This window comes from Pleurodeles waltl, chromosome 3_2, assembly GCF_031143425.1.
Source record: "Pleurodeles waltl isolate 20211129_DDA chromosome 3_2, aPleWal1.hap1.20221129, whole genome shotgun sequence".
Taxonomy (NCBI): domain Eukaryota; kingdom Metazoa; phylum Chordata; class Amphibia; order Caudata; family Salamandridae; genus Pleurodeles; species Pleurodeles waltl.
Genome location: NC_090441.1, coordinates 84,617,841 through 84,640,388, shown reverse-complemented (window position 1 = coordinate 84,640,388; position 22,548 = coordinate 84,617,841).

The following is a 22,548-nucleotide window of genomic DNA, read 5'->3' as shown; positions in this document are numbered from 1 at the left end:
TTGTGTTGCCAAAGTTTCTGTGTCTCTTTGTTAACCTCCCATTAGTGCTAAGTGTGAGTTTCTTGCGGAGGCTTAGATCGGCTTTGGTTTGTCTGGTCTGGGCGGGTGGGCGTCCCAGGATTTCCTGGGAGAAGCTGACGCTGCCGTTTGAGATGGGGGCCTTGCTGCCCCTGATCTGGAGCTTTATTATTATTGTGCGCAGGCTCATTTTACGTACTTCTGGATACGTCCTATTAGATATCTGCCTCATCTTGCGCCCGAAAGCGACGCGGTGTGGCCAGACCGGCTGCTGAGGATTCTTGGTTGTGCGTCCCGGACTCGTTCCAGGGGGGTGAATACGGTTGCGTGTACTTTGGGGGTTTGGGCTGCTTTGGTGCGTTGTAGGAAAGTACCATCTTGCCTGGCATGTTACCCCCATTTTTCACTGTATATATGTTGTTTTAGTTGTATGTGTCACTGGGACCCTGCCAGCCAGGGCCCCAGTGCTCATAAGTGTGCCTGAATGTGTTACCTGTGTCATGACTAACTGTCTCACTGAGGCTCTGCTATCCAGAACCTCAGTGGTTATGCTCTCTCATTTCTTTCCAAATTGTCACTAACAGGCTAGTGACTAATTTCACCAATTTACATTGGCATACTGGAACACCCTTATAATTCCCTAGTATATGGTACTGAGGTACCCAGGGTATTGGGGTTCCAGGAGATCCCTATGGGCTGCAGCATTTCTTTTGCCACCCATAGGGAGCTCTGACAATTCTTACACAGGCCTGCCACTGCAGCCTGAGTGAAATAACGTCCACGTTATTTCACAGCCATTTACCACTGCACTTAAGTAACTTATAAGTCACCTATATGTCTATCCTTTACCTGGTAAAGGTTAGGTGCAAAGCTACTTAGTGTGTGGGCACCCTGGCACTAGCCAAGGTGCCCCCACATTGTTCAGGGCAAATTCCCCGGACTTTGTGAGTGCGGGGACACCATTACACGCGTGCACTACACATAGGTCACTACCTATGTGTAGCTTCACAATGGTAACTCCAAATATGGCCATGTAACATGTCTAAGATCATGGAATTGCCCCCTCTATGCCATCCTGGCATTGTTGGCACAATCCCATGATATCACGGGTCTGTAGCACAGACCCTGGTACTGCCAAACTGCCTTTTCAGGGGTTTCACTGCAGCTGCTGCTGCTGCCAACCCCTCAGACAGGTTTCTGCCCTCCTGGGGTCCAGCCAGGCTTGGACCAGGATGGCAGAACAAAGGACTTCCTCAGAGAGAGGGTGTTACACCCTCTCCCCCTTTGGAAAAAGGTGTTAAGGCAGGGGAGGTGTAGCCTCCCCCAGCCTCTGGAAATGCTTTCATGGGCACAGATGGTGCCCATTTCTGCATAAGCCAGTCTACACCGGTTCAGGGACCCCTCAGCCCTGCTCTGGTGCAAAACTGGACAAAGGAAAGGGGAGTGACCACTCCCCTGACCTGCACCTCCCCTTGGAGGTGCCCAGAGCTCCTCCAGTGTGCTCCAGACCTCTGCCATCTTGGAAACAGAGGTGCTGCTGGCACACTGGACTGCTCTGAGTGGCCAGGGCCAGCAGGTGACGTCAGAGACTCCTTCTGATAGGCTCCTTCAGGTGTTGCTAGCCTATCCTCTCTCCTAAGTAGCCAAACCCTCTTTTCTGGCTATTTTGGGTCTCTGCTTTGGGGAATTCCTTAGATAACAAATGCAAGAGCTCATCAGAGTTCCTCTGCATCTCTCTCTTCACCTTCTGCCAAGGAATCGACTGCTGACCGCGCTGGAAGCCTGCAAAACTGCAACAAAGTAGCAAAGACGACTACTGCAACTCTGTAACGCTAATCCTGCCGCCTTCTTGACTGTTTTCCTGGTGGTGCATGCTGTGGGGGTAGTCTGCCTCCTCTCTGCACTAGAAGCTCCGAAGAAATCTCCCGTGGGTCGACGGACTCTTCCCCCTGCTACCGCAGGCACCAAAGAACTGCATCACCGGTCCCCTGGGTCTCCTCTCAGCACAACGAGCGAGGTCCCTTGAATCCAGCAACTCTGTCCAAGTGACTCCCACAGTCCAGTGACTCTTCAGTCCAAGTTTGGTGGAGGTAAGTCCTTGCCTCCCCACGCCAGACTGCATTGCTGGGAACCGCGTCTTTTGCAGCTACTCCGGCCTCTGTGCACTTCCGGCGGAAATCCTTTGTGCACAGCCAAGCCTGGGTCCACGGCACTCTAACCTGCATTGCACAACTTTCTAAGTTGTCCTCCGGCGGCGTGGGACTCCTTTGTGCAACTTTGGGTGAGCACCGTTTCCCTCCTCTTTGTAGTGCCTGTTCCAGCACTTCTGCGGGTGCTGCCTTCTTCTGAGGGGGCTCCTTGTCTTGCTCGACACCCCCTCTGTCCCCAGACGCAATTGGCGACATCCTGGTCCCTCCTGGGCCACAGCAGCATCCAAAATCCCTAACCACATGATTTGCAGCTAGCAAGGCTTGTTGGCAGTCTTTCGGCGAGAAAACACTTCTGCACGACTCTTCACGACGTGGGACATCCATCCTCCAAAGGGAAAGTTTCTAGCCCTTGTCGTTCCTGCAGAATCCTCAGCTTCTACTGCCTAGTAGCAGCTTCTTTGCACCCACAGCTGGCATTTCCTGGGCATCTGCCCATCTCCGACTTGCTTGTGACTTTTGGACTTGGTCCCCTTGTTCTACAGGTACCCTCGTTTGGAAATCCATTGTTGTTGCATTGCTGGTTTGTGTCTTTCCTGCAGAATTCCCCTATCACGACTTCTGTGCTCTTTGGGGAACTTTAGTGCACTTTGCACTCACTTTTCAGGGTCTTGGGGTGGGCTATTTTTCTAACCCTCACTGTTTTCTTACAGTCCCAGCGACCCTCTACAAGATCACATAGGTTTGGGGTCCATTCGTGGTTAGCATTCCACTTTTGGAGTATATGGTTTGTGTTGCCCCTATCCCTATGTGTCCCCATTGCATCCTATTGTAACTATACATTGTTTGCACTGTTTTCTAAGACTATACTGCATATTTTTGGTATTGTGTACATATATCTTGTGTATACTTGCTATCCTCATACTGAGGGTACTCACTGAGATACTTTGGCATATTGTCATAAAAATAAAGTACCTTTATTTTTAGTATATCTGTGTATTGTGTTTTCTTATCATATTGTGCAAGTGACACTAGTGGTACTGTAGGAGCTTCACTCTTCTCCTAGTTCAGCCTAAGCTGCTCTGCTAAGCTACCATTATCTATCAGCCTAAGCTGCTAGACACCCTATACGCTAATAAGGGATACCTGGGCCTGGTGCAAGGTGTAAGTACCCCTTGGTACTCACTACAAGCCAGTCCAGCCTCCTACATGCGCCGATCGGGGACGAGCGAATCTTTTGCTCCTGCGATGCCGGTGCTGGAAGTTGCTGATGAGACGATGTCTCATGACGCACGATTGCAAGAGTTTCTCGCTGACTCAGAGTTGGCCTTGTTGGGGGACTGGTTTGCGAATGAGTGTTTGATTTCCCTGGAGGAGGCGTGGCGGCCCGGAGCGGATACTGGTCTGCATAGGCTATATTTGCTACGTGTATATGTGATGCTCCGTGCACGATTTACTGGTCTTCCGTCAATGCCTTAGACCTGTCCAGCGCTTCAATTGTTGTGGCGTGCGCAGTCGCCACGCAGGCTTATCACAAAATTGTATGGCTGCTTGCAGGAGCAGCGGAAGGCGGTGGTGGAGCCTGCTAAGGCTAAATGGGAGAGGGATGTTGGGGAGGCTATTACTGAGACTATGTGGAGAAGCTGCTGCTCACACATGAGAACACTGTCGCCTATTTATAGGCTGCGGCTCATACATTTTAAATGTTTACATCGTTTATATTATACCTCTCGTGGCCTGCGTGATATGGGGTTGCGTAATGATGCATATTGCGAGCGATGCCGTGCCCCGGACGTGGATTTTTTACATCTGGCGTGGAACTGTGGAGAGGTGCGCTCCTTTTGGGGAGAGGTGATGCATGTGATAGCTAGTATGACTGGCTTAGATCTGCCTTTTTCCCCAGTGTTGGCGTTGCTCGGGTTGCTGGATGGGGTCCCGTCAGAGTGGCGGCGTCTGGTAGGCATGTTGCTCTTGCTGGCGAAGAGACGAGTGGCGATGTGCTGGGGCGGGGCAGGGCCCCGCAGTGGTCTGATTGGCTACGTGATGCTGAGTTTTGCCAGGAGCAGCTATCAATCTTTTGGGAACTAGCTCCTGCGGGCTCTCGCCCTAGAGACATTTGGGCACCCTTCTGCGCCTTTTTCGAGTCTCAGGGCTGAATTAGGAGGCCCTTAGATATATAAGCATGGACGCGCCTATGGTCGCTTGCATTGGATGTTGTTTCCTGCTGTGTACTATGTGATGTTTGGTGGATGCTCCTGCTATTTGAGTTTGCTCTGCCGCCTTCCTTTGTATGCTGCTGTGTTTGTTATTGAGTTGTGCCCTGGAGAGCTCCAGCATTCAGATTATTTCCTCGGGGTGTGCTTCAGGTTGTTGCTTTCGTTAGACATAAGGGAGGCCGCTTGGATTGGCGGAATTGGACATGCTGGGACCTTCATTTTATGGGGTCTTATATCTGGCTTCCCTTAGTGACATTATGTGCACACTGATGGATTTTTTCTTGCTGTATCTCCAGCTCCCGGGCTATTGTTGTTGTTTTTGTTGTAAATCTGTATAAATAAATAAATACAAAATGTTTAAAAAAAAGTCTCAGTTCCTGGGCATAGGCAGCCCACCACTGGGGGTTCAGGGCTACCCCAAAGTTACCACACCAGCAGCCTAGGGCAGGTCAGATGCAGAGGTCAAAGAGGTGCCCAAAACACATAGGCGCCTGTGGAGAACAGGGGTGCTCCGGTTCCAGTCTGCCAGCAGGTACGTACCTGCATCCTTGGGGGCAGACCAGAGGGGTTTTGTAGAGCACTGGGGGGGGGGGGGACACAAGTAGGCACACAAAACACACCCTCAGCGACAGAGGGGCGGCCATGTGCAGTGTGTAAAGCAGGCGTCGGGTTTCAGATAGGAAACAATGAAGGAACCCGGGGGTCACTCTAGCGGTACAGGCAGGCACAGAGGGGGCTTCTTGGGACAGCCACCACCTGGGCTAGGCAGAGGGTCGCCTTGGGGTCACTCCTGCAGTGAGGATCGGTTCCTTCAGGTCCTGGGGGCTGCGGGTGCAGTGCTGGTTCCAGGCATCGGGTCCCTTGTTACAGGCAGTCGCGGTCAGGGGGAGCCTCTCGATTCTCTCTGCAGGCGTTGCTGTGGGGGCCCAAGGGGGTCGTCTCGGGCTACTCACAGGGTCGCAGTCGCCGGGAAGTCCTCCCTGTGGTGTTGTTTCTCTGGATCTCGAGCCAGGGGCGTCGGGTGCAGAGTGTGAAGTCTCACACTTCCGGCGGGAAGAGTGAGTTCTTTGGAAGTTGCTTCTTTGTTGCAAAGATGTTGCTGGTTTTGAGCAGAGCTGCTGCTCATAGGAGTTTCTTGGTCCTGGGGTCAGGGCAGTCCTCTGAGGCTTCAGAGGTCTCTGGTCCCTGTTGGATGCGTCGCTGGTTGCAGGTTTCGACTCTGGAGACAGGCCGGTAGGGCTGGGGCCAAAGCAGTTGTCGTCGTCCATCGTCTCTGCAGGCTTGTAGGTCAGCAGTCCTTCTTTTTGGTTCAGGTTGCAGGAATCTGATTTCCTCGGTTCTGGGGTGCCCCTAAATACTAGATTTAGGGATGTGTTTAGGTCTGGGAAGGCAGTAGCCAATGGCTACTGTCCTGGAGGGTGGCTACACCCTCTTTGTGCCTCCTCCCTGTGGGGAGAGGGGCACATCCCTAATCCTATTGGGGGAATCCTCCAAAACTAAAATGAAGGATTTCTAAAGGCCAGGCCACCTCAGCTCAGGGCACCTTAGGGGCTGTCCTGACTGGTGGGTGACTCCTCCTTGTTTTCCTAATAATCTCCTCCAGCCTTGCTGCCAAAAGTGTGGGCAGTGGCTGGAGGGGTGGGCATCTCCACTAGTTGGGATGCCCTGTGGCACTGTAACGAAAGGGGTGAGTCTTTGAGGCTCACCGCCAGGTGTTACAGTTCCTGCAGGGGGAGGTGTGAAGCACCTCCACCCAGTACAGGCTTTGTTCCTGGCCACAGAGTGACAAAGGCACTCTCCCCATGTGGCCAGCAACTTGTCTGGTTTGTGGCAGGCTGGCAGGAACTGGTCAGCCTACACTAGAAGTCGGATTGGTATTCAGGGGGCATCTCTAAGATGCCCTCTGGGTGCATGTTACAATAAATTGCACACTGGCATCAGTGTGCATTTATTGTGCTGAGAAGTTTGATACCAAACTTCCCAGATTTCAGTGTAGCCATTATGGAACTGTGGAGTTCATGTTTGACAAACTCCCAGACCATATACTCTTATGGCTACCCTGCACTTACAATGTCTAAGGTTTTGCTTAGACACTGTAGGGGCATAGTGCTCATGTACATATGCCCTCACCTGTGGTATAGTGCACCCTGCCTTAGGGCTGTAAGGCCTGCTAGAGGGGTGACTTACCTATGCCACAGGACGTGTGAGGTTGCCATGGCACTCTGAGGGGAGTGCCATGTCGACTTAGTCATTTTCTCCCCACCAGCACACATAAGCTGTGAGGCATCAGGGCTCTTGGCACCAGGGGTACCAGTTACAAGGGACTTATCTGAGTGCCAGGGCTGCGCCAATTGGGGAAGCAAAGGTACAGTTTAGGGAAAGAATACTGGTGCTGGGGCCTGGTTAGCAGGGTCCCAGCACACTTTCAATCAAAACTTAGCATCAGCAAAGGCAAAAAGTTCAGGGGTAACCATGCCAAGGAGGCATTTCCTTACACCGGGGCACTACCAATGATTTTTGTGTTGTGAGAAAAATGTAAAAACAAATACTGTAAGTCTCCTGGGTAATTGATTTCCTGAGCTCAGGAGAGCTTAACATATTTTTAAAGCACTCCAAGCTTGAGTTGTATGCTCTTATATATGAAGTGCAGTGATCTCTTGTGGTTGGATCTATGGCTACAGCTTGTGGCCCGAAAAATGTTTAAAAAGGTGTTTAATGTTTTATTTTAAATAATAATTTATTGAAAATATAATCACTATTATTAAACATTTCAATGTGTCAATTTATGAAATATACATTTGATTATAGTTATAGATGGCTTTTTGACAAAGTCAGTAAGTCAGTTTTATATGTTGATGTGCTGACCTCTTGATGAAGCCAATAAGCTTGCTGGCCCTTTTACAAGGCCAATTGGTGTAGCAGCAGGGGGTATGGGCCCTCATGGTGCACTGGGAACCTGTTGGAGATTGGGCCTCCAGCACCATGAACGGCAATATGCATCTTACTTTACTTTTGAAAAATCATAGAAATTCACTTAAACTTAAATTAAAGTGACGTTATAGCTAGGAATTGTAATAATATGTTACGTTACATTTAAAAAAAACATAAACCTTAAAAGTTCACTGAAAAACAAAGGTTAATGGGGCGTTATAATTAGGTGAAAGTGGCAACAATACCACTGAAATTCACAAGTTATAATTGCTCCCTTGCCATGCACTGCTAATTATCTTATATATTACATCAACCATGATATATTCTATGACATAATTGATAACATCACTGCAACATCAGAAATGACATAATTGATGACAACACTGTACATGTCAGGGGGTGAGAGTCAAAACATATTAGAATCTGTTCTGTATGAATAAATTCTTCACTAGTTCAAGTTTCTCCAATTTTCAGCGTATTTTTGCTAAAGGTTAGCGGTTTGTGATGTGTGTATATATATATATATATATTGGTGTTTATATTAGAAATACCCAGACCCTGAATGGGATACAGAGTAACTATCTAAATTCAAAGTCAAAGGAACCATCTCAGACCTTTCACAGTTTACCTTAAAACTTGCAGTCAGTGTAAGATTGTGTAAGACTCTGGAGAAAAGCACGGTTAAGAATACCTATAGTGGAGGCGCAGGGCGCGCTCGACCCTGATGCCCTTCGTGAACCACAAACATGAAGGAATGAGGTGGACATGCGCCTGTGGGAATATGATTATCGACATTACATTGCTAGGACACATTCAGAAGGCAATCGCTCCAGCAGGTTACTTGCTTGGTTAATTTGTGGTGAGCTTACGCGCACTCCCATAGGAGCCATAAGGCTTGACTCCGGGATAGTGGTTAACACGCAGGCAGATATAAACGATGCCTTTAAGCAATACTACAGCAGATTATATGAGGCAAGACCTAACCCCCCAGCTGCACGGGAAACAGACTTCTTCCACTCACTTCCTCTCGCTCATCTTCTCTCCCCTACAACAGATGGAGTTAGAGAAACCATAGATGCAGAAGAGATCTAGTTTGCATTGTGACAATTAGCTGGTAGCAAGGCTCCAGGTAGTAATGGTCTACCGGTGGAATACTTCCACACTTTCACTGCGCAGATACTCAATCCATACCTAGAGATGCTACACAAAGCACAAACAAAAAGCAGCTTTCAGACTCTCAGTGCGAAGCGTTAATAGTAGTCCTGCCCAAACCAGGTCGGGACCCCCTAGATGTACGGCCTTCATCGCTGTTGAACCTGCATTGCAAGTTATTGGGCAAGATTCTCACGAATCGACTGCTCCTGCTAATGCCGCACTTAGCACATGAAGACCAATCAGGGTTTATACCCGGACAAAACATCTTCCTAAATATTAGATGCCTGTTGCGGCTCATGTCAGATGCTCGGGATTCGGACCACAATAGGGTCACGGTATCCCTAGACATTGAGAAGGCTTTCTATACTCTCAGAGGACCTTTTTTAAGAGAAACCATGAGGAACATGGGGTTCAGCAACATATTCCTGACTTGGATCGGTATTCTTTACTCTAACCCCACAGCTAGGGTTAAAACGGGCAAGATCATCTCAGAAAGTTTCCCTATTGGGCGGGGCACTAGGCAAGGATGCCCATTATCACCGCTGCTATTCGCATTAGCGATCGAACCCTTGGCAGCTCAGCTCAGACAACGGGCACAACAGTGGGGCATACCTGATGGCGGCAGACAACAGCTCATATCCCTCTACGCGAATGATGCGCTGATAATTTACACAAATGCACATCATCGCTTCCGTACCTCTTGCAATTATTGGATCACTTCGGGGACCTATCTGGCTTACATGTTAACTGGTCAAAATCTTGCTTTCTCCCACTCACACCGGTACCTGAGGAACTAAGATTCAATCTCACAATGTATAGGCTACCATGGTGCTATACCACATTCAAATATCTAGGTATTCAAATATACCACATTGCAGCTGACTTAAGGGAAGGCAATTTAGGATGCGCAGTCAGATCAATCAGGGGCTCCCTAACATTCTGGAGCTCGCTACCGCTTTCACCTATGGGGAGAGTAGCAATTGCGAAAATGATAATACTCCCAAGACTACTATACTACTTCACAGCACTTCCAATTGTCATCCCTCGTTCCTTTTTTAAAAGTTGAAAAGTTTGCTGATGGACTTGGAATATGGGGAAGCGGCCGCCGGCAAGTTGCACTCGCTGAGACATACTTACCGCTTGCACAGGGGGGGTCTAGGCACACCGAATTATGAGCTGTATTATGTGGTAGCGCAACTACAATGGCCATTACAATGGATACGGAACCTCCCCAGTACAGAGACAACGTCGGTGCACGACAGCCTGGGTCATACAAATGTACTGCTGTGGCTACAGGGCCACACTAGCTCCCCACTGTCTAAGAACATTCTGATGATTGTGGCTCATAAGTGCTAGTGACGCTACATACTAAATGGGTGCTCGGTCACACCTTACTCGCCCAGGATTCCACTACTGGCCGTCCAAGAGGTGTGGAAATTAAACTCTCACCATGCCCTTGAATCATGCCCAGAAATAGGCATACAAACAATTGGGGATATATTCAAAGAGGGTCGTATTATGTCATACACTGAGCTCGCAGCCATACATGACGTAGGTCCAGGACGGTTCATAACCTACTGTGCACTGCAACAACTCACACGTAGAGTACGGTGAAACGGGGATAATGAACCCATAACTTCCCCCATTACACAATCTGTTAGCGGGCCTTGGATCTCACTACAACATATCCCTGTTGTATAGTACTCTACTTGGGAATCCTGATGATGCTCAAATCAGAGCGAGGGCGAGATGGGACCGGGTTCTCCCAACGGTGTTATCGCAAATGGCATGGTTTAATGAGCTCAGCATGATAAAAGAGGTGTCACGTAATCCACGATTCCGCTACACTCAGTTTAACTACTTACACCAAACTTATTTATCCCCACATCGGCTCCAGCGCATGTTCCCCCATACTAGTCACGAATGCCCGTGGTGCGGAGAGCCGGATGCCACCTTTTACTACATGACATGGGACTGCCCACCAGTTCTACGTTCCTGGCATGCAATAACTTCCTTAACAGCTGAACTGGTAGAACACCTGTTATCCCCCACGCCCGAATCCTGTCTACTAGGGGTCTGCACAAGGTCCAAGAAGGGGAAACAGGTGCACAGGTGCATAGATATGGCATTCAGGCTGTTTAAACGCCTTCTGGCAATACAATGGAAATCACCGAACACACCGGACACGCATCACTGGCTGGGTGACCCGTTAAAATGGGCAAGGGCAGAAGCACAGGTTCTACAATCACTCCATGACAGGGTGTGACGATAAAAGGATTAGGAGCATGGGATAAATTTGTAACTTCAATTGAGGCCAAGGATGACACCCGCCCTCCCTAAACTCATAAGGAACAAAACCAGGCATGAGAGGCTCACACACCAGAAACATCGCCCAGTCGACGACTAGATACAGGAAGCACGAGAGGTTACCAGACTGAAACACAGTGCACCACACACTGGGGACTTCCACAACTAGGTATCCTGGCATTAGCATAGGAGAACACATTCTCTACTCTGAACCCTAGTGGGAGGCTTGAAGCAAAGGACTTGTAGGGACAAGGGAAATCGTCACTCACACACATTACCACTGCCACACATAGCAGAATTGGCAAATATTAGGCACCCACAGATGCGACTGGTGCCTGGAACACTCACACACAGAATGAACTAGGCTGTTGTGACACATGCTGATATGATACATTGGATTGCCTGCCTCCTATTGTAACTTGACTGTGTTAATGGAAGCTCTACATCGCTTGTTAATAATTATACTGAGACATAAAAAACCCTATCCCCCCCTCTTCCACCAGAGACTTCTCCCTTTGTCTTTTTCTATATTGTAAATTGATCCAATTATTGTGGACCAAAAGTAGCGACTCGGTTGTCGATTGTATAATTTGTTGTATCTCACGTAATAAAGAAATTAAAAAAAAAAAAAAGAATACCTATAGTGGGAACACCTTCCTCGAGGACTCACCCAGAGGAGTGAGTTGGGGTAGTGTGTGCAGCATTGAGTAGGGTGGAGGAAGGGAAAAGAAGCACATGAGAGATGGGGGTGATGCACATAACAGAGAACAAAACAGTGGTAAAGGGAGAAGCACATGGGCGATAGCAACACGGAATGTCGGGAGAGAGAAACACAGACGAGAGAGAAACATGGAGTGCGAGGGGGCAGAGAAGCACATAAGGGAGCCAACTAAGCAAAAATAAATATATAGTTCCCTACACGTGAGCCGTGGAAGGGCACAAGAAAAGAGGCTATTCTCCAGTAAAGGACAAACACAAGATTTACAAGGCAAGCCATTGAATAGGAAGTAAGCAAATGAGAGTGACAATAAAGCCAACCAATGGTAAGCAGTGGGCCAGCTTTAAGTCCAGTGTAAGTTCTTGGTAAGCTGACAATAGGTCGTTTGTGACCGTCAGCTTCTGCTGTCTTTTAGATTTGATTAATAAACTAGTAAAATCAGTACCCCTGTGCTATGGTCCATGAAAGAGGACTAAAGTTAAGAACTGATACCTGGTCTCCAAGAGCACCAGAAGACTGCTAAGGGTCTGTTGGGAGGGAGAAAGCCAGGGGGAACCCCTGGTGCATGCCAAAATAACACAACCCATGCTGTGTTAAACAATAAGGACAGTAAGAGCATAGAGGACAAGAAACTAGTGCAAAGTTGCCAAAGGCTTATAGTAAGAAAAGTGAAGTTCAAAGATTCTCATGCCCTTTTGTAAGCCGAGAGTGCTAGCCCTGTGCAAGGTCACTTAAATTTAAAGCATATTGTGAGAACTTAGTGGTAGGCTCTGGACAAGACAAGGCTTACTTAATGCAGGTTGTTGACAAAAGCAGTTATTTTTGATACCAAGATTTTTTTTTGTCTCAGACTTTGATCCAGAGAACGAGAGACTGGCATTAAAGGCAGAACATAGGAGGTAGGGAAAGCAGAGACAAAGGGAGAAAGCATGGACGAAAAAGAAACTATGCAGACTAAGATAAATAGACCGGAAATGAATGGTGTTTGAAGAAAAAGGCATAATCTGGAATGAAGAAAACTTTTACAAAGGTAGCAGTGGTGCTGTTATTGTTGCACAGTCATACAAAGAAATGCATTGAAATATAAGGAATGTTGATACTAGTTAGGTCCGGCTGGACCATGCATCTATAGCCAAACCCTATGTGATCAACAAAAAAGATTTCAGACGTACTACAGAAAGAGAGTGTAGGGAACTAAGTTGCAGTACCCCACCCCACACTTTTTGCCTGATTTTTAGATGCAACTTTGACTGAAGTGCACTGGGTTCCTGCTAACCAGCCCCCCAGTGCCAGTGCCCCTTCTCTAAAGCAAGACACCTAGTCACTTGATCTCAAAGTGACCAGGCGCTTCAGCCCCCTGTAAGTTCCTAGTAAATGGTACCCCTGGTACCTAGGGAATGGCTACTGAAGAGGGGCCCTCAAAGCTGCAACACAACTTGTGCCACTCAGAGGGACCAGCAACAACCTTATGCAGATTGCATTGTAAGCTGCATGACAAGGTGCTCCCAAAATTGAAAACACAAAATGGTACACAGCTTGGGTGGCATGTCCCCTAAACAGTGCATGCATTGGATGTAAGTCATCCCTCTAGCAGACCTTACAGCCCTATAGCAGGGTGCATTATATTACATGTGAGGGCATATCTGCATGAGTAGATATTCCCCTGCTATGTCTTTGTCGATTCTCAGACATAGTAAGTGACCAGGGAAGCCATTTTAAATACATGTACTGGACACTGGTCACTCCCAGTTTCCCAGCTACATGTTGGCTTCTCTGAATATACTTATGTCAGTGACTGATTTATTAATAACTGCAGCCAGAGGGCACTTAGGGTGTTCCCTAAAAACCTACCAGCTACTAGTGGATTGACTGACTGGTTCTGACCGGTTCAGCCACCATAGATGCATTTCTGGCCCCCCAAGGTGAGAGCCAGCGCTCTTGAGAGCTAGAGATAAAAGCCTGAACTGTGCGGTGGTGTTATCACCTCACTCAGGATGGACATTCCAAGGCGGGGAACTTCAAAGGCCTAGCCACTTTTGTAATGTGACCCAGGTCTATCCAGATGGTGTGGATGACCAACCCACCCTGTCCTGACCCCACTTTTCGCAGCAGCACAGGTGGGAAAATTAGGCACAGTAGGAGGTGTGGCCACTTCTTGCCAGTCCCACCCCCACGGTGGACAAGCTGAAGTGGACACTACCTTTTAAATTCCTCCATCTTGTTTGGAAGGAATTAGGCCACTCAGGTTAGGGTTATGCCAGTGCCACTCGGGTTAGGATTATGCACACTTTCCAGCAGAAGTGGTCAAAAGAAGAGTGTAGTCACCCTAAAGGTTGGCAGCCCATTGGCTACCACCCGGCACTCCCTATAAAGCCCCTAAGTTGAGTACTTAGATGGCACTCCTGATCCTTACTACCCAGGAAGCAAAGGCCAAAGAAGAGTCGCACTTGCAGAAGGGGAAAAGAAGAAGCAGCTGGCTTGGAACCAGTTCCTATGGGCTGCCTGCTGACCTCAAAAGACTCTGCCCAAAAGATGACTAGTCCTGCAGCTGAGCCTCCTAGAAACCCAGGAGGACTGCCTGCCTTCTACAAAGACTCACACACCCATAAGCAGCGGAACTGCTCTGCAGCAAAGTTTCATGAAAGGACTCTCCAGCCCTAGAACAACAAGGACCTGACACCCGAAATGACCTCTGCTTCCCACGACCATGACCCGAGGTGAAGCAAACCAATGGTGCCAGCCAAGTTCCCCGGCTGTCTAGAATGTGAGTTGACTCGGGTTTCACCCCCTTGGACTCCTCCAAGCTGCCTGCAGCCTCTGTTCTCTGCCGCTTTTCCTGCAGCCTCGTGGTGAGAGAAAATCCAACACCTCTAGCACCCACTTGTCCCATCACCCCTGACTCTATCTGAGGTGGATCACTGGTTCCAACGATGTCCTCTGGCTCCCCTGAGCTCGTGTTCACCCTGGTTTCACCCCTGCTGGACTCCCCGATGACACTTGCAGCTTCAACATGCAGGACCCCCTGGCCGCAGTGTCCCCAGACAAAAAAACACAATGCCGAAGTACATCACTGCACCTGTCGCCCCTGGGCCCTGGAGAAAAGGACCCAAGCACCCCAAATCTACAACCTACCTGTTTGTTGTCTCCGACTGACTTCCTAGCCAGAGCCTGCAGCCTGTCTTCATGCGACCCAAAATCCCATAGGAAACCATTGGGCACCTGACATCTTACTGCACCCCTGCACCCGGTTGCCCCAGTACTACCTGTAGTGATTTGCTGGTGTGGTCCTGATCAGTGCCCAGTACTTACCTTAACTCCCTGAGATTGACCTTGTAAGTCATTGTTAACACTGTGTTTCTTGAATATTGTTTTCCTCCAAATATTTATGCTTAAAAGTCTACTTCCCTGGGGGGACGTGGCCAGCCAAGATGGCCAAGTGGAAGTAATCCACAGAGGATCCGCTACCACTTAAGGGAAAGTTAAGGAAAATCTGCATCAGACTTAACAAATGAGACAGGAGCAGCATGCTAAACATGAAGAGCGTCAGTAAGCAACCAGCAAACCAACATTAAGCCCATAACGAGCTGGATGAAGGAAGATAACTGAGCAGATGACAAGGGCCAAGATGGTGTTGTAGGCCTCTGATACTAGCCCAGTGAGCAAAGCTAGTACACCATCTCCTGACACTCAGCATGCTGAGCGGGGAGCGGACTTACCTGCAGAACCCTGGAAGTGGCAACAGCCACCAGAGGACGGGCCGGTGAGCAGGACACATTGGTCTATTAGCCACTGGGAGGCAAATCTCAGTAGCTGTTACACCGCAGCGCTCGCTGCGGCCGCGGGCTCAGGTTGCCGCGGCGCGGCACGTTAATTTTGCCGCGGCCGACGCCCGGGCCGCGGTAGACGCCGAGGCAGACACCCAGGTCGCGGGGGTCGCCGCGGCTCCGGCGAGGGCCATAAAGGCTCCAGGGAGCCGGTCTGGGGGTCACGGCGCTCGCCGCTCCCCCTTTTTCAAGTTCTGCCTTAAAGGCAGACGCAGCAGAGCCTGAAACCCCGAGGGGGTTTCAGGCATGGCCGCACACAGCGCATTATGCGCTTAACATTTATTTCTCTTGCATGTATTCACCTGCCCACCACCACTTACCGATGTTCCTAGGACAAACCGAACCCTTACACTGGGGGTTCTTTATACTTGCCTTTTTTCTCTTCCCAGCATGCTTACCACTTCCTCTCTACCCAGCATGCATTGTCTAACACACATACCTAATTCATTACTGTTTTCTTTTCCCCAATCCAAGATGGCGGTGTTCTACTTCCTGTTTCCTGTCCAGGGGTATTTAAGGGGATTCCAACTGCCTGTTCATTGCGTTGCAACACTCCTTGGTGATAGTCACGCTCCTATTTGATATCCTTCTGCGAATCCTGTCTGTTCCTGATTTGCTTTGTTTTCCTGCCTTCCTGAACTGCGGTCCTAATACCCTGGTGTCCTCCTTTCGTTTCATGGAGTTCCTGTGGAGGTTTTTTACCCTACTGGGGTTTTTCCTCTGGGACTCCTTCTGGAGGGCACGGACTGTAGTGGTTCGCTCATACCAAACAGCACCGTGGCTACCGGAAGGGGTCGCCCCTACCTCGGCCAGAGCAGAACCCGTCGGAACAAGGACCGTTCCCCTACGCCTCTCCGCTGCGAGGGTAAGACCGTTGAGAACCGCGACAGATTGCAACGCCCACAATTCCTGTTGCAGTCCGGAACTATGGATAACCCAGTGGTAAACACGGAACCTACTAACCAGGACCTACTGGCGACGATACAACAACAGGCTCAAGAACTCCAGCAATTACGTACTGAGAATACTGTTTATCGACAAACCTTTGCCTCCAGGACCACAGATGTCCCTGCAGTAGCCGCCTCTACACCTCGATTTTCCGGGGATCCCACCACATTAAAAGAATTCCTGGATGCCTTAACGGTGTACTTTGCCTTTCGCCCCTCGCAATTTGTACAAGATAAGACCAAGGTGGGGTATTTGATTAGTGCCTTATCAGGACCAGCCTTGGCCTGGGCCACACCTCTAGTAACCAGAAACGATCCCTGTCTATCTAATTATTCCACCTTTATCACTACTTTTAAACAGATGTTTGAACGCCCTGGACTCGAGGCGTCAGCAGAAGAGGCTCTTTGCGAAGTCCAACAAGGGAGTCAGGATGTATTACAATACATCACCCGTTTCAGACAATTAGCTGCAGAAACAACCTGGGTGGAACGTACCTTGGTGACACTCTTCCGTAGAGGTCTAAGAGAGGACATCAAAGATGAACTAGTACATTCTGCCAGGATAGAAAACCTCAAAGGGTTGATGGACCAAGCACTAACTATAGAGTATCGGATAAATGAACGACGAATGGAGAAAAAGAAGAGTCGTTTGCCTTTTCACTCAGTACCATCTCGTCCCTTCGCCCATCGTTCCGAGGAAGCCCGCCCTGAATCCAAAGGGAATACCGAGGAAGAGCCCATGCAGATTGACACAGCTCGCGGACCTCTATCCGCCAGCGAAAGGGAACATAGACGAAGGAAGGGGCTTTGCCTATATTGTGGTGCAGCTGGTCACCTAATTCGCGCCTGCCCCATTCGTCCAACCAAGCCCTTGGGAAACGCCAACTCCCGTCCCCAGTAAGAAGGGTGAGGACGGGATATCGTGATATACCTTCTATTTGCTCTTCCAGGGAGGAAGGAACTGCTCTTTTTCTCTTACCAGTTATCCTCCATTTAACTGATGGCCGCGAAGCAAGAACTTTGGCTTTATTGGATTGCGGAGCCAGTGGCCTATATTTAGATGAAACCTGGGCCAAAGAACAACAAATAACACAAATACCCAAAGAAATACCAGAACAGGTACATACTGTTGATGGGTCACTCTTGGCCTCTGGACCGGTACAATACACCACCCCTACTTTCTGTTTACAGTTCGGTAAACATCAGGAAATTCTCTCGTTTGACTTAATCTCATCACCACACCATGTCATGATCCTGGGAATTCCATGGCTTACACGGCACAATCCTTACATCAACTGGGAAACAAAAACCATTTCGTTATCCTCCCATTTTTGTCAACACCATTGCTATCCGGCCGGGGATTATTGGTCCCCAAAAAGTCTCTCAACAGCACCTGCCCAGGTGGGAGGATCCATTAATGTTCTACAGGGAGTTCCCAGACAGTATCAGGACTATATCGATGTATTCCAGAAGCCAGAAAGACCTGAATTGCCACCCCACAGAGAATACGACTGTGCCATTTCTTTAGAGCCAGACACTGTAGTTCCTTTTGGGCGGATGTACTCCCTCACCGAACCAGAGAAACAAATTCTGAAGGAGTACCTAGATGAGAATCTACAAAGTGGGTTAATAACTCCCTCCTCTTCACCCGCCGGGGCTCCTCTTTTCTTTGTACCAAAGAAAACCAAAGACCTGCGTCCCTGTATCGACTTCAGAGGGTTAAACAGGATCACTATCAAAGACCGGTATCCGCTACCCCTCATCAAAGACATCTTAGAAGCAGTCAGAGGAGCCAAGAGGTTCACTAAGCTGGATCTCCGAGGAGCCTATCATCTGCTAAGAGTCAGAGAAGGTGATGAGTGGAAGACCGCCTTTAGAACACCTTTTGGTCACTACGAATATAGAGTAATGCCCTTCGGACTCACTAATGCCCCGTCCATCTTTCAAAGATTCATGGATTCTATCTTTTCTGATCTTTTGCAACAAACAGTGGTAGTGTATCTTGACGATATCCTAATTTATTCGGTTCATCCAGAGGAACATTCCAAACACGTCCGCCAAGTCTTAGAAAGACTCCGACAACATCATTTGTTCTGTAAGCCTGAAAAATGCGAATTTGATCAGATAGAAGTGAAATATTTGGGATACTGTATAGACCAAACCGGAATTGCCATGGACTCAGACAAAGTACAGGCTATATTGAACTGGCCATCTCCTTCTTCCATCAAGGAGACTCAATGTTTTCTGGGACTAGCCAACTTCTACCGGCAGTTCATTGCAGACTTTGCCCAGAGAACCAGCTTCATTACTCAAACCCTCAAAAAGGAACACCTAAAGAAAGGTTTTTGTTGGACACCAGGCGCTGAGTCAGCTTTTCAGGACTTAAAGAAAGCCTTTAGTCAAGCCCCTATTCTTCGACACCCAGACACTAGCAAACAATTCATTGTTGTCACAGACGCCTCAGAAAGAGCCATTGGGGCTGCCTTGTTACAAAGACAAGACGATGATGACCTAGAACACCCTGTATTCTATCTATCCCACATTCTATCTGATTCTGAGCGAAACTATTCCGTGCTAGAACGCGAATTACTCGCCTTAAAGGTCGCGTGCACTGAATGGAGACACTTTTTGATGGGATCAAAGGAGCCCTTCGAAGCCCGGACCGATCATAGAAATCTACAGTGTTTAAGAAATTTCCAGTGCCAAAATAGCCGGCAAGCTCGATGGGCCTTCTTCTTCAGCCAGTATGATTTCTATATCACCTACATCCCTGGTTCTCAGAACATCCTGGCGGATGCCCTGTCCCGACGTTATCCTGGATGCGGTGATTCCGCGGTTCAAAACTTATTCGACAACAATAAAATCATAGGGGTAGCACAGACCTTTTTAGATCAAGTTAAGTCTGAATATGCCCGTCTACACGAAACTGAACTAAAGAGGTTACGTCCACAGCTGCACATAGATCATGACTACTATTATCATGATAAGGCCCTGTTTTTACCCACTAAAACAGTGCAAATCGAAGCCTTACACATGTGCCATGATTCTCCTATTGCGGGTCATCGAGGAGTGAAAGCGACTCAAGATCTTTTGCTTCGCTCTTTCTGGTGGCCAACTCTCAAGGCTGACACTGAGGCATATGTGTTATCCTGTCCTACATGTGCTCAAGCCAAGACACCCCGAACCAGACCTGTGGGCTTACTCCGCCCATTACCTGTTCCCCCAGGCCCATGGCTTACCATATCCACCGATTTTATGTGCGCCTTACCTTCCTCAATGGGAAACCACGTCATAATGGTAACTGTGGACTCCTTCACCAAGATGGCCCACTTCACGGCCTTGAGAAAGTTACCCACGGCAAAGGAGTTAAGTCAGGTCTTTACTCAAGAAATTTTCAGGCTACATGGGCTACCCCAAGTTATTATATCAGACAGAGGTCCCCAATATATCTCCCGTTTCTGGAACCAATTCTGCAAGATCTTGGGGATCCAGGTGGCCTTGTCATCCGGGTTCCACCCTCAAACCAATGGACAAACAGAACGACTCAATCAGGGTCTCGAGCAGTACTTACGTAGCTTCTGTAACGCTACACAAAGTAATTGGGCTCCCTACTTACCGCTTGCCGAATTCTCCTATAATAACTCTCTACACAGTGCCTCTAAAGTCTCTCCTTTCTATGGCTCCTATGGTTTCCATCCCAGGGCCTTCCCAACTCCCCTGAGAGACAACTCCAACCTTCCCACCATCTCCTCTTTCGTTCGACAGCTACGGGGTATACAGCGAATTATCCATTCTAACCTTGTGTCCACCAAGTCCCGCATGAAGACAATAGCAGATAGGAGACGCTGTGCGGCTCCTCTATATCAAGTCCATGATAAGGTCTGGCTCTCCTCTAGATTCCTACCTCTCCGACTCACCCAAAACAAATTCAAGCCCCGCTTTTATGGTCCCTTTCTCATTCTCAAGAAGATCAACCCAGTGTCCATGCGTCTTCGCCTACCTCGGACATGGAAGATCCACCCAGTATTCCATGTCTCGCAACTGAAACCTTACCGTCCTGATCTCTTTCATAGGCAGTTGCCCTGTCCCCCTCCTTTGTTGGTTGACAATGTGCCTGAATACGAAGTGCAGGAGGTCTGTGACTCTCGATTTTTCCATGGGCGCCTCCAATACCTTATTCATTGGAAGGGGTACCCTTTGAGTGAGTGTTCCTGGGAGGATGCCTCTTCAGTCCATGCTCCTCTTTTAATCCGCCGCTTTTTTCGGCTCTTCCCTCACAAACCCGGGGCCTCGGGGAGGGGGCATACTGTTACACCGCAGCGCTCGCTGCGGCCGCGGGCTCAGGTTGCCGCAGCACGTTAATTTTGCCGCGGCCGACGCCCGGGCCGCGGTAGACGCCGAGGCAGACACCCAGGTCGCGGGGGTCGCCGCGGCTCCGGCGAGGGCCATAAAGGCTCCAGGGAGCCGGTCTGGGGGTCACGGCGCTCGCCGCTCCCCCTTTTTCAAGTTCTGCCTTAAAGGCAGACGCGGCAGAGCCTGAAACCCCGAGGGGGTTTCAGGCATGGCCGCACACAGCGCATTATGCGCTTAACATTTATTTCTCTTGCATGTATTCACCTGCCCACCACCACTTACCGATGTTCCTAGGACAAACCGAACCCTTACACTGGGGGTTCTTTATACTTGCCTTTTTTCTCTTCCCAGCATGCTTACCACTTCCTCTCTACCCAGCATGCATTGTCTAACACACATACCTAATTCATTACTGTTTTCTTTTCCCCAATCCAAGATGGCGGTGTTCTACTTCCTGTTTCCTGTCCAGGGGTATTTAAGGGGATTCCAACTGCCTGTTCATTGCGTTGCAACACTCCTTGGTGATAGTCACGCTCCTATTTGATATCCTTCTGCGAATCCTGTCTGTTCCTGATTTGCTTTGTTTTCCTGCCTTCCTGAACTGCGGTCCTAATACCCTGGTGTCCTCCTTTCGTTTCAGGGAGTTCCTGTGGAGGTTTTTTACCCTACTGGGGTTTTTCCTCTGGGACTCCTTCTGGAGGGCACGGACTGTAGTGGTTCGCTCATACCAAACAGCACTGTGGCTACCGGAAGGGGTCGCCCCTACCTCGGCCAGAGCAGAACCCGTCGGAACAAGGACCGTTCCCCTACGCCTCTCCGCTGCGAGGGTAAGACCATTGAGAACCGCGACAGTAGCAGGCACCTCAGAGAAGATGGGGTCCCTACACCATACTCCGGCACTGCAACCAGCAGTGGTCGGTCAACTGAGCGGAGCAGAGAGGTCCAGCGCCAAAGAGAGGAGACGGAGACAACTGGAGCAGCGGCTTACCTGACTCCTGAATGGTGGCACTGCGGCCTGTGCTGACACAGTGAGGAGAGGGGGAAAGGTGCCCATATATACAGAAGTGGGGAGGGGAGGGCCATGCACAAAGCAGTATACATTAGAAACCTCAGCAGAAAGAGCATTCAGCTGGAAGCACATAAAGGAAACACTACCGCACCTAGTGCCTGACCGCAAGATGTCACCGCGATAAATCCCACATGCTAAACAGGCTGCCGATGGATCTTGCAGTGTGCACGCCACCTCTCTAATAAGCTCACTCCACAGTAATACCACTATCTGCTTGGACGATATTATGGACTTCGCTTCGGGATGCCCACATTCCACAACAATAGAGGGTACTGCTAACCTGTTGCTGTGCCTTCAATAAGTTAAGAGGGGAGTCTGGCTTGAGGTAGCAATGGTAAGTGATACACACTGCTGATCATTGCTCCCCAAGGTGAACGAAGGAGAAGCACCAGATCTGCGACCTAGACAACACTCGCCCACACACCAGATGTCAAAGCTGGCGAGCTACTTCGCTAAACCTGACCGCAGGACTCCCTTGTCGATATCACAGCTCCACCACTCAATAGGCCTAACTGAGGTAATTTGCTAACCTTGAAAATAGACCCCTCTGATGGGAAGAACTCTGGAACCACTATAAGATAGACTGAGCACAACATGCACCCATCCCAGCTTCCTTTATTCAGCCAAAAAATCTGCAGAGGAACAGAGTGACCAGATATTTCACTCCAGCAGAGGCACAAGACATCGGTCTGACCACGGATAAAGGCGACTCCATGTCGTTGATGAAGTAGGATCTACATTCATCACTACGTGAGTTCAAGATGAACCTCTGAAAGGAGCTTAAAGCGGATCTAGTCTCATCCCTAGAGACACTGAGAGCAGGTTTCAATGGTAAGCAGACCTCTTTACAACGGGATATATAG